Source organism: Lathyrus oleraceus, chromosome 2 (assembly GCF_024323335.1).
Source record: "Lathyrus oleraceus cultivar Zhongwan6 chromosome 2, CAAS_Psat_ZW6_1.0, whole genome shotgun sequence".
Lineage (NCBI taxonomy): Eukaryota > Viridiplantae > Streptophyta > Magnoliopsida > Fabales > Fabaceae > Lathyrus > Lathyrus oleraceus.
This window is the reverse complement of record NC_066580.1, coordinates 16,302,041-16,313,081: the sequence shown is the minus strand read 5'-3', so window position 1 is coordinate 16,313,081 and position 11,041 is coordinate 16,302,041. Positions and strand designations below refer to the sequence as shown.

At 40.5% G+C, this 11,041-nt stretch overlaps 1 non-coding gene across 1 annotated transcript; it reads left to right on the top strand.

Moving 5' to 3' along the window:
- The first annotated feature begins 7,027 nt into the window (after positions 1 to 7,027).
- LOC127125138 (small nucleolar RNA R71) lies at positions 7,028 to 7,134 on the top strand. The gene has a single exon (XR_007804597.1). It is a non-coding gene; the product is annotated as a small nucleolar RNA R71 (small nucleolar RNA).
- The last annotated feature ends 3,907 nt before the right edge of the window (positions 7,135 to 11,041 follow it).

The window sequence follows — 11,041 nt, the reverse complement described above, 5'->3', positions numbered from 1 at the left end:
GGTTCTTTCCCGCTGGTGTCAGATCAGCGTCGGAAAATCCTAGGCCATTGTCAACAGCCAAGTGAGCCACATAATGTTCGAACTGATCGACAGATGTTTCCTGAGGCACATGAGCAGTCTTCAAGAATTTTATCAACGCATTGGCATGAGATTCAGAAGATAACAGCAACGATAACATTGAGATCTTAGATGGGGTATGCCCCAACTGCTCTACAACATCAAAGTCACTCTTGCGAATGATTTTCAACACTTCTTCCATTTCTCGTTTGGCAACGTCTTCAGTAGTATCTTCGACCGGTGTCTCTGACTGAGAAGGATTGACTGGCTCGAGTCTCAGGAGCTGGGGGTGAGATCTCTGGAGAGAAGATCCTTCCGCTTCGAGTAATTTTACTAGTCCCAACGATGTCATTAGGATTAGCAGAATCAACAACTTGCTTTACGCCATGGATGTAAACCTCACCTCCATAATTCCACGGAATGGCCTTGCTTGAGGAGTACGGTATTGGGCCAGGCGCAGTAATGATCAGGGGAGCTACCTTGGGCTCAGCAATGATCTTCACAGGTACCCTGGGAGCGGTAATCTTAACCGGAACTTTGGACCTTGCAATCATAGATATTTCTTCAATAGGGTTTTCCGCCTTAGAAACCCTTTCAAAGAGAATTGTACGGTCGTCCATCAGCCGTTGAATGCCATTTTTCAATTTCAAGCAGTCCTCGGGCCAAAGTGTGCAGAGATTGCAATCTTCAGTACAACCTGGAAATAAACCAGCTTGCGATAAATTCCGCTTTATGACCGGGAGAGGAGATGTTAAGTCCGCTACAGTAGTGATGAGAGAATCGTCATTGAGAGCATTAACAGCCTTGTCATGATTAGGCATAGGTGCATTGATGACATTAGGAGTCTCCGGAGGCTCGAACTCGACTTCCCCAGCATCGATCATGTCCTGAATCTTATTCTTCAACAGCCAACAATCGTTTGTATCATGCCCGGGGCTATCGGAGTGATATGCACACCTGGCATTGGGATTATAACGAGGCGAAGCAGTGTTGGCATTTGCAGGAGGACCTCTGAGAGTGATCAGGTTTACCTTTAGCATACTTTGCAATGCTTGTGCTAAAGTCATATTGAGCTTGGTAAACTGCCTTCTTGGTCTGTCTTGTCTTTGCTGGAAGTTTTGAGCTGGCGGGGCCGCGATCGTCACTGCTCCAATGGCATGGTCACCGATTTTCTTATGATGATTCTTTTGACCATACACAGCATTCGATTCGTTCTTCCCATGGTAGGACTTTTTACTGCTTGTAGAAGTAGTTGCCTGTAATTTTCCACTTCGAATGCCGCTTTCCACCCGTTCACCTGTCAGTATAAGTTCAGTGAAACCTGATGAAGAACTCCCCAGTAGGTGGCTGTAGAATGGGCCAGTCAGGGTACCCATGAACAGGTCTACTAATTCTCGGTCAGTCATAGGGGGTTTGACTCTGCCGGCCAAATCTCTCCATTTCTGAGCATACTCTTTGAAGCTTTCTTTAGATCCCATGGCCATATTCTGCAACTGCAGCCGAGTAGGTGCTAATTCAGAATTGTACTGGTACTGCTTGTAGAAAGCCGTTGCTAAATCAGTCCAGGTGCGGATGTCAGAGCTCTCGAGCTGATAATACCATTCCAACTGAGTGCCAGATAGACTCTCTTGGAAGAAATGGATCCACAGTTTCTTATCAGTGGTATGCGGCTGGATCTTTCTCACATAAGCCCTTAGATGCATCTGAGGACAAGACGCACCATCGTACTTAGTGAAAGTGGGGATTTTGAATTTGCGAGGAATGGTCACATCGGAGACCAGACCCAAACTTTCGAAATCCAGACCAGGTGTTTTCTGACCCTCCATGGCTAGCATGCGCTCTTCCAGCAATTTGTACTTATCATCTCTTGGAGAGTACTGTTCATTTTCATACTCCTCATCATCATCCTCAGGGTTAGAGAAATCAACATTCTCCTCCTCTGAATCATTTTCTGCCCCCTCTTCTGGGCCATTCGGGATTCCAAATTTGATTCCCGTAGCCTGTCCTTTACGCCTTCTGCCCGGGTTAATGAAGCTCACAGCTTTCTTGTCCTTCTTCTTTTCAGCCAAAAGAGCCTTCAGCTCCTCCTGCCCTTTGGATAAGCTTAACATCATCTCCTTGAACTGAGCATTCTGAGTCTGGAGATCTTTGACAGTCTGTTCGAGATCCATTTTTCTGTTTAAGAGGCAGACCGTGAGAATATGGTCTTTTAGAACACCTGTTATGCAATGTTATGTTATGCGATGCAATGTATGAAATGTTTTCAAGGACTTTTAGAATTTAACTCTGCATAAATCCCCAACAAGAGGGAAATGTTTTATTGCTACCTTTTTTTTTTGTTTTGATCAATGTTCATTACAAAAGGAATAATAGTAAAATACAAAGCTCAAGTCTCCCAGGGGCGACTTCTTTTCGGGCGAAGATATGCATTGAGTCTTCGTTCCTCATTAAGCTGACTGGTGAGCTCTAACACTTTCTTCCTTTCTGCATTGAACTGAGCTTCGAAAGTATCTCTCTCTTCTCTCAACTGGGTCCAGGATCTTTTCAATTCCTCAACATCAGTAGGCATATCTGGATAAGGAATGATCTGGGAAGTAGCTCCTTCGGCCTCTGATTCAACAATCAATGGTCCGACTGTAAGATATGGCATGACAAGTTCGTGAGCTCTGGCGCGTACCCATCTGAGATAAGGCTCCATAGGAATAGAATTTTTCTTTCCTAAATTGCTTCTTTTCACCATGCCCCAAGCTCGTACAAACCTTTGGCGGAGACCTTGAGAGTCATTGTCATAGTCAAACACTGTACCTTGAATAATCATTTTATGTGGACCATCTCTTCGAGCATGCCCAAACTGACGTAGGGCTAAGGCAGGATTATAAGTAATACCTCCTCTTATCCCCAGGAGTGGTACATTAGGGAATTCTCCACAACGGTCGATGAGAGTGACGTTTTCTCTGAGATTGGAACACCAACGGATGTCTGAATGGGAGAGTGCCATTATCCTTTGAGACCATTTCAGATTTCGATCATTCTTCAAGACTGATCGAGGGAGGTGCGAAATAAACCACCTAGACAACAAAGGTACGCAGCACATGAGAGTCCCTTGCCTCCTCATAGTACGAGTGTGAAGGGAATGCAAGACATCTCCAAGCAAGGTAGGCACAGGATTATGAGTGAGGAATATCTTAATAGCATTCACATCTATGAATTGGTCCGGATTAGGGAATAGCACCAAACCATAGATTAGCAATGCTAAAACATCTTCGAAAGCATGGACATTCACAACTTTTAGGAATTCTCGGGCCTTACTTATCAGAAATTTGGCAAGTAAACCTTTCGTTCCACTCCTTGTTACCCAATTGGTCTCAATATCAGATTTTGTCATGCATAAAGCTGCGGCAACTTCTTCAGACTTTGGCATCTTTTCTAGACCACTGAAAGGTATTTGGTCCAGGATAGGTATCCCGAGCAGCTGGGAGAATTCTTCTAATGTGGGTACCAACTGATAATCTGGGAAAGTGAAGCAATGATGTTTAGGATCGAAGAACTGGAATAGAACTCTCATCATATCTTCTTTGAAACCGGTGGTAACTAAGTTGAGAAGATGACCATGTTTCTTGTGGAACTGAGCATGATCGGGGAGTTCTGACACCAAATCCTTGAGTTGAGGAGAGATCGTTACAAGATTGATCCGGATAGTCTTCCTGGAAGCCATAACCTGTTCGACAGAGCAAAGCTAAATTCCTAAGTCCTTGAAATGGTTAGTATAATGCCATGATGTTATGATGTTATGATGTTATGCAAGCACAAGCATGTCACACAACAATTATTCCTAGGTTTTAAGGCTTGCATGAGTTCCATAGGTAAGTACCCTCCCCACTGAAGTTTGGTTGGTTCAACCTGTCCTAGAATAGTAACCGGGTTCTAGAAGGATCTCAAATCATCGACCTTTCCTTAAGTCCACTTCAGTGCAACACCAAGTGGTTGACCGAAGCTTCCCTAAAGTCCAATCTCAAAGAGTGTAGTATCGAGTATCAACCAACCTCAGTCGGAACCGAAGCCAGTTATCTCACTACTTTCTAATGGCTAGGATGAGTCAATTAGGGTTCTAAAGGTCTGGTTAATGCTTTGATGACACCACGCGGAAGCCAAATTTTTCCTCAAGTGAACATGAGGAACATCAGGACGACCAAAGTGTCACATTAACCGTAGCCATCATTTTGACCATTCCAGTATACGCCGGATAGTCGCGATGATCTATTGCTACTTACCTAAGGTACACTAGATCCGGGTGTAGGATCTTTTCACTCAGACAATCCCTTAAAACGAAAGAACAAATGCAAACATAAATGATTTTTAAGGTGGACCTCTCTTTATCGTCCCCAGCAGAGTCGCCAGTTCTGTCGCACGGTGAACTGGACCTTATTGGATTTGTAATCGCAATGTCGCGGTTAGCAAGAGTCGCCACCGACTTTTCTTTTATCCCATGCGGAAAGGCGGAAAAGAACAGGAAAGACCTTAATTTAGATTCTTAGGTTCGGGAGGCACTTTATACAAAGGGAAGGGGTAAGCACCCTTTGTATCCATGGTTATCCATGGGCTCTTAATTGCTCAATCATTTATGTTTCTTTTGTTTGAAAAAGGTGGTTGAAAAATGTATAAAAAAATGTTTTGCAAAAATGAGAATTTAACTTTGTAATGATTCTTGCATGGATGTATACAAAGTGGTTATCTCGTTTTAATTTAGAAAATAGTTTAGAAGAATATAACTCGGCAATGATCCTAGTGCGGATGTATGCTAAGTGGTGATTTTCCAAAAAAAGATGTTTGAAAGGTGTGAGGTGAAAAGTATATTTTTTTTGTTATGAATGAGCAATTAAGGTTATACCTGTCCAAGGTCTTTCCGGGCATTTCCTATCCTTATGAGGGTAAAACTGTCCGTACTATTGAGAAGTAAGTAGTTTTATCCTGGGGATGTAGGAGGGTCATCGTAGGGTCATCGATTGGTCATTGAAGGCAACAGTTGTGAGGATACCTTAGCATTCGAAGGGACTATCATCATTTAACCGTAGGCTACACCGAAGGGTCATCGAGGGACAAAGTCGTATTTTCGAAGGCAACATCCGAGGGACTATGATGATTTTACCGAAGGGTCTTTGCTAAGGATATCCCCATATTCGCGGGACATGACCGTAATATTGTAATCGTGGGGTAATAGAGAGAGGTCCGATATCATTTATTTAAAGTCCATGTTTTAAGTTCATTAGGTAATTATGGTGATACCGCATTGAATCGATACATTAAAATCAACACATTAAGGATCAATACATTAAAATTGGTTAGGCAACCAATATGAATTTTCACATTAAAGTGAAATAATTTAGAGTCCCTCTCCATGAAAGTCTTCCCATGCATAAAGCGGTGTACCTAGCTGGTTATTTCTTCGGAAGTATGCTAGCCTTTACACCATTAACACACAGATTATAGCATTGAGATAAAACACAATTGGAAATTGCATCACAAAATGAATATAACAGCCAGGAATTTAAGCCAAATGATGCAGAGTCATGATTAGGTAAGTATAAAACGGGCAACAAAGGGACAAAGCAGCCCCTGTCCTGTTCGCTTCTGCTTCGCCTAGCGAAGGCTCAGCGAAGGCTCGCTGCGGGCTCGCCTAGCGATGAGCTAGCGAGCGGCCACGGGTTTGGAATTATGACCTCAATCAGCAGCATGGCCTATGGCCTCTAACACATAATTATATGGTTCAGTTTCACAATGTTCAAGCACATTTAAATTCTCATGCAAAGCTTCAAAATGTTTATGAATTCAATTATGATATCCTCCACTAATTAAGAACATGAAGTGGTACCATATGCCAAATGAGAGTACAAAACGATGTCACATGCAAATTAAGACACTAATGCGGTACCACATGCAAAATAAGAATACAAAGTGATAATCATGTGTAAATTAATACCCTAAAGTGATATCATATGCCAATTAAGAAACTAAAGCGATGATAATGATGCAAACTTGTTTGCAAATCGAGTTGCAACCTTGAATTGGCGAGCCGGATTGAGCGGGGTGGTGGTAGCTTCGGAGCGGGTAAGCGGCCTTCAGGGTTTCCGCCTTCTGAACTCTTTGGATCAGCAGGGTTTCTGTATTCCTCCCTCTGGATGCGTGTTTCCGTCCGTCTTCGTCCGTCTCGGTCTGTCCTTGTTCGTGGCAGAAGAGCATGTATTTATAGTAGTGGCAATGGTGACCTAATGGGCTTAAAATGAGGTCCAAATTTTCAAATTCTCGCAAGCTTCGCTAGGCGAAGGAATTGCTCGCCTAGCGAGCATACTAGGTTTGGGCTTTTTCTGGACCTGATGCTTCGCTGGGCGAGTGGCATGCTGAGATATTCGCTAGGCGAAGGAATTACTCGCCTAGCGAGCAAGCTATTTTGGGCCACTTTGGATTAGGCCTGTTGTGAGCTGGGCTTTTGTCCATTTGATATCAGTGCCTTGCAGAACAAGTCAGAGGGTCTTGGAAAATGCTTTGTAATTTCAATGGGCAAATTTTGGGGTATGACACATAGTTTACTTGCTCCGCTTGGATTCCTGTTAGGAGTTGACAATCTGCAGGAGTGTGACCTTGGATTCCACAGACTTCGCAATTCTGAGTTATAGCAACCACGGTGGCTGGAGGTGATACATTTAAACTTTCAATTTTCTGGACCAGAGCATCCACTTTTGCATTAACATGATCAAGGTTACTTATCTCGTACATGCCAGTTTTCGTTTGAGGTTTTTCTACCATTGTTCATTCGGTTCCCCACTGATAGTGGTTTTGAGCCATGCTTTCGATAAGTTGGTAAGCATCAGCATAAGGTTTGTTCATTAGTGCACCACCTGCGGCGGTGTCTATTGTTAACCTCGTGTTGTACAGGAGACCATTATAGAAGGTATGAATTACTAACCAGTCCTCTAAACCATGGTGTGGACAAAGTCTCATCATGTCTTTGTATCTTTCCCATGCTTCGAAAAGAGACTCGTTATCTTTCTGTTTAAATCCATTTATCTGGGCTCTTAACATAGCTGTTTTGCTTGGCGGAAAGTATCGAGCAAGAAAAACTTTCTTTAACTCGTTCCATGTGGTGACTGAGTTGGAAGGAAGAGATTGAAGCCATCTTCTAGCGCTATCTCTTAATGAGAAAGGAAAAAGACGAAGTCGAATTGCCTCTAAAGTGACACCATTAGCTTTAACAGTATCAGCGTATTGGACAAATACGGATAAATGAAGGTTAGGATCCTCGGTAGGATTTCCAGAGAATTGGTTCTGTTGCACTGCCTGCAACAGTGAAGGTTTGAGTTCAAAGTTGTTTGCTTCGATTGCGGGTGGAGCAATACTTGAATGCGGTTAATCTTGCGATGGAGCGGCGTAATCTCTAAGAGCACGAGCTGGTTCTGCCATCTCGGGTATCGAAGGGAAAATATTTTTGAAATCGGGAAGTTCAACAGGAGGTAGATTGTTTGCAGCACGATATTCCTGAATTCGTCGTAAGACTCGGAGATATAGTTCGATATCGTTGATTCGTAAGTAGAATGGCTCGCCTTGTGAGCGAGTGCGTGGCATACAAATCAACGAAAGAAAGAAAAGAGAAAGAAAAGCCTTAGTCTTTACAGTGTAACAGAAGAGTTACGATATCGACTAAATAAAAGTCCCCGGCAACGGCGCCAAAAACTTGATCGCGACTTTATGAGTCGAATTGGGGTACAAACTGCAAGTGCACAGTTCTATCGCGTAGTTTTAAAAGATATCGATCCCACAGGGACTTATGAATCGATATACCGTTATCTAAGGTTACTTCGTAAAGCTAAGGCAGGTAATACTTTGATTGTTTGGGGGAAAAGCTAAAAACTAAAATAAGATCTAGATTAAATATCAATAAAGCGGATATCGGTATGTAATTCGTCGTAATTAGGGAATCAATTCTTCGTTGGTTTCTTGGTTTTAAAATAAATCTTTTCAGTTGACTCTATTGATTAAAAGTTTTATCTCAAACTCTCGCTCTGTTGAATAAACTATGATTTTATATTAACGTAGCTGTCACTTATAGTTAAGTCAAAAACCACTTTTTGAAAACAATAGAATCCATAGAAACTCTTTTTAAGAAAACAATAATCGTTTAAACACCCTTATCTCAAACTCTCGCTCTGTTGACTTAGGTTATATAATTAAATTCAAATGCTTAACTCTCGTCCTCACATTCGATCTTTAAAAATACTTTTTGAAAAAGATTAGAATTTAATTAACTCTAAAAATTGCTCTCGCCCTAATCTAGAATTAATGTCCAATTTACACTGTCCAGTTAAAACCTCAAACTCTCGCTCTATTAATTTTAACTTCTTTATGTCTTTTACTTTCGTACAAAAACTTTGTTATTAAACCTGTAAATTGAGACCGTAAAAAGAGTGATTTTAATTTTAAACTTAATTAAACCAACTTAGTTTTGATTCCTTCATTCCGCTTACTTTACATACCGATACCTAAATAATTTAGCCAGACATACTAAACAGATCTAAAAAATCAGCATGCATAAACAGATTCATCTCAAGCAAATAATATAAATAAACAGTAAAGCAGGGCATATATAAATTCAAACAATAATTAAAGAACCTGAAAAATTAAATAGCAGTCTTGAACACTCCACCACAGGTCGGTTGGATCTATTCTTGTATTCTTCAATCAGGCAGGAAAATAAAAGCGAAGGAATAAAAAACTAGATTCTAACGTAAGGTTAGATCCGGTAAAAGGTACACAATAGTTTCCGGTGTAGAAACTATTGTGCGAAAAATTAATTAAGTGCTAGAAAAGAAAATAGAATTGCAAAAGAAACAATATAAAAATTGTAAAAGTAGTACTGTAAAAATATGCTTAAGCTGCTGAAAAAAGAAAAATGCGGAAAAGCAAAAGCGGCAAAGAAATCTGGAAAAGGCGTGGAACCTCTGCAGGGTTTGCAACGCTGATATTTATACTGGTACTTTTTGTAACGGTTTCCAAAAGTAGTCTGCTTCAAAGGTCTTCACGTAGCAGCGAATGGTTAGGCGTGCAAATAGGACTCAACGTCTCTGAAGGCAAAAATATAGGGGAGTGGTGTGACGTCCGTCACACCATGTGTGACGCTCGTCACAGGAGTGTGCATAGCGTGACGCTCGTCACAGCCCTTGTGACGCTCGTCACAGGCACAACGCCTGTGCCTTTTGGGCTGGGCTTTGGCTTTTGATATTTGCTTCTTTTCATTCCTTTTTGCACCTCCTTTTCTTCCTTTTTTACTTGTGCTTCAAATAAACTACCTGAGATAAATAGAAAGAAAATACCGCGTAATATCTGATAAAATGAAATAAATTAAAGCAAATAATAATATAATTTAATTGAATTAAGTCCTAAAATGTGATATAATTTCATGTTATCATTTACCCAGTCATTCGAGTATTTGTCGTTCATACTAAAATACGTCAATCTTATACAACCTTATTTTTATAAATACTCAGATGAAAGAGAGAGTGGTTTAGAGTCTTCTATTCCCTTTCTCCGTTATTAGGATACGAGTTGTCTTACTCGATTGTCCGAGTAATCATCATCCATTTAAAATACCTTAACTATCATCAAATCCTTTTTACTATTAAGGATGAAAAGGGGGATGGTTTTGAGCCTTCGATTCCTCTCCTCGATTGTTAGGATACGAGTTGTCTTACTCGACTATCTTTTCTTGCCCTCGTGCAATCAAAACCAATCAAACAAAACATCAAAAATATTAACTCAACTTGTCACCCCCGTGTGACCGAAACTCTTTTCAGAAAGAACATTGTTTAATCCTTTCTAATGCGCATAACAAACTAGTGCTTAAGCCTCCGCTGAGAGTAGACAAGCCAACGTTTAGCCTTTAGAATATGATCTAAACAGTTGTTAATTAAAAAAAAACACTAACCAACCGTAGTTCCCCGAACTACGAATGCTCTGATTTCCTTATTATACCATAAGGATACGTAGGCATGAGATTGATGTATCTTCGCGAGCACACTAATAAAAAACCTCCCCTTTCCCTTTCTGAGGTTCTCATCCATTTCTATTTTAATAATTTTATAACTTCAAGATAACAAACAAACATAAATTAACACTCGAAACACACATTAGAACTAAAAGGTTCCCGCTGAGTACAACGAACGTAAAGGGGTGCTAATATCTTCCCCTTACGTAATCCACTCCCGAACCCGAATATGGTTGCGATGACCATTATTCCATTTCCTAAAGGTTTTATCGATATTTTCTTATTCCTTCATTGGGATAAATAAAGTTCGGTGGCGACTCTGTTCGAACATTAATTTTTCCGCGACCATCACGAGGAATCGTATTTTTCGAGATGCGACAATTGTATGTCAAATTTATAACAAAAGTCCTACGCAAGAGGGAAATTTACTATCCAGAAGGGTCAGACGGAAGTTAACTTCCATAATATCCACTGAGTTGTGAAATAATTGTATTATCATGAATTTAAAATGTGTCATACGAACTCACTCTTCCATAATGTGGAAGTTAACCATCGTATTATTTTTTTGCAAAAGGAAGGTGACTCATTTATGAAGTATTTTGGTGTATATTGGGAGCATACATATATTAACTTCCATAGTTTTCCAAGGATATTTTTGAATTTTTTCTAAGGATGATTTTTCATTAGGGGTGGAAATAGACCAGACCGACTAATATGGGCCTACGATCTAGCCTACACAGACCAGGTCATGTCAGACCTTTTTTTTAAATAGAAAATGCCTATGACTTTTTATAAGCATCTTCAGTTAAAAAGGTTAGCCTCATGCCATTAAAAATTCCTTTTAAGCCTATTAGGTCGACCTATTTAAATAAGTATGAATGTTTTTTTATTTATTATCATTGTGTTATATTTTGTACTTTGAATTAAAATACATAAATAAAACTTGGTTAT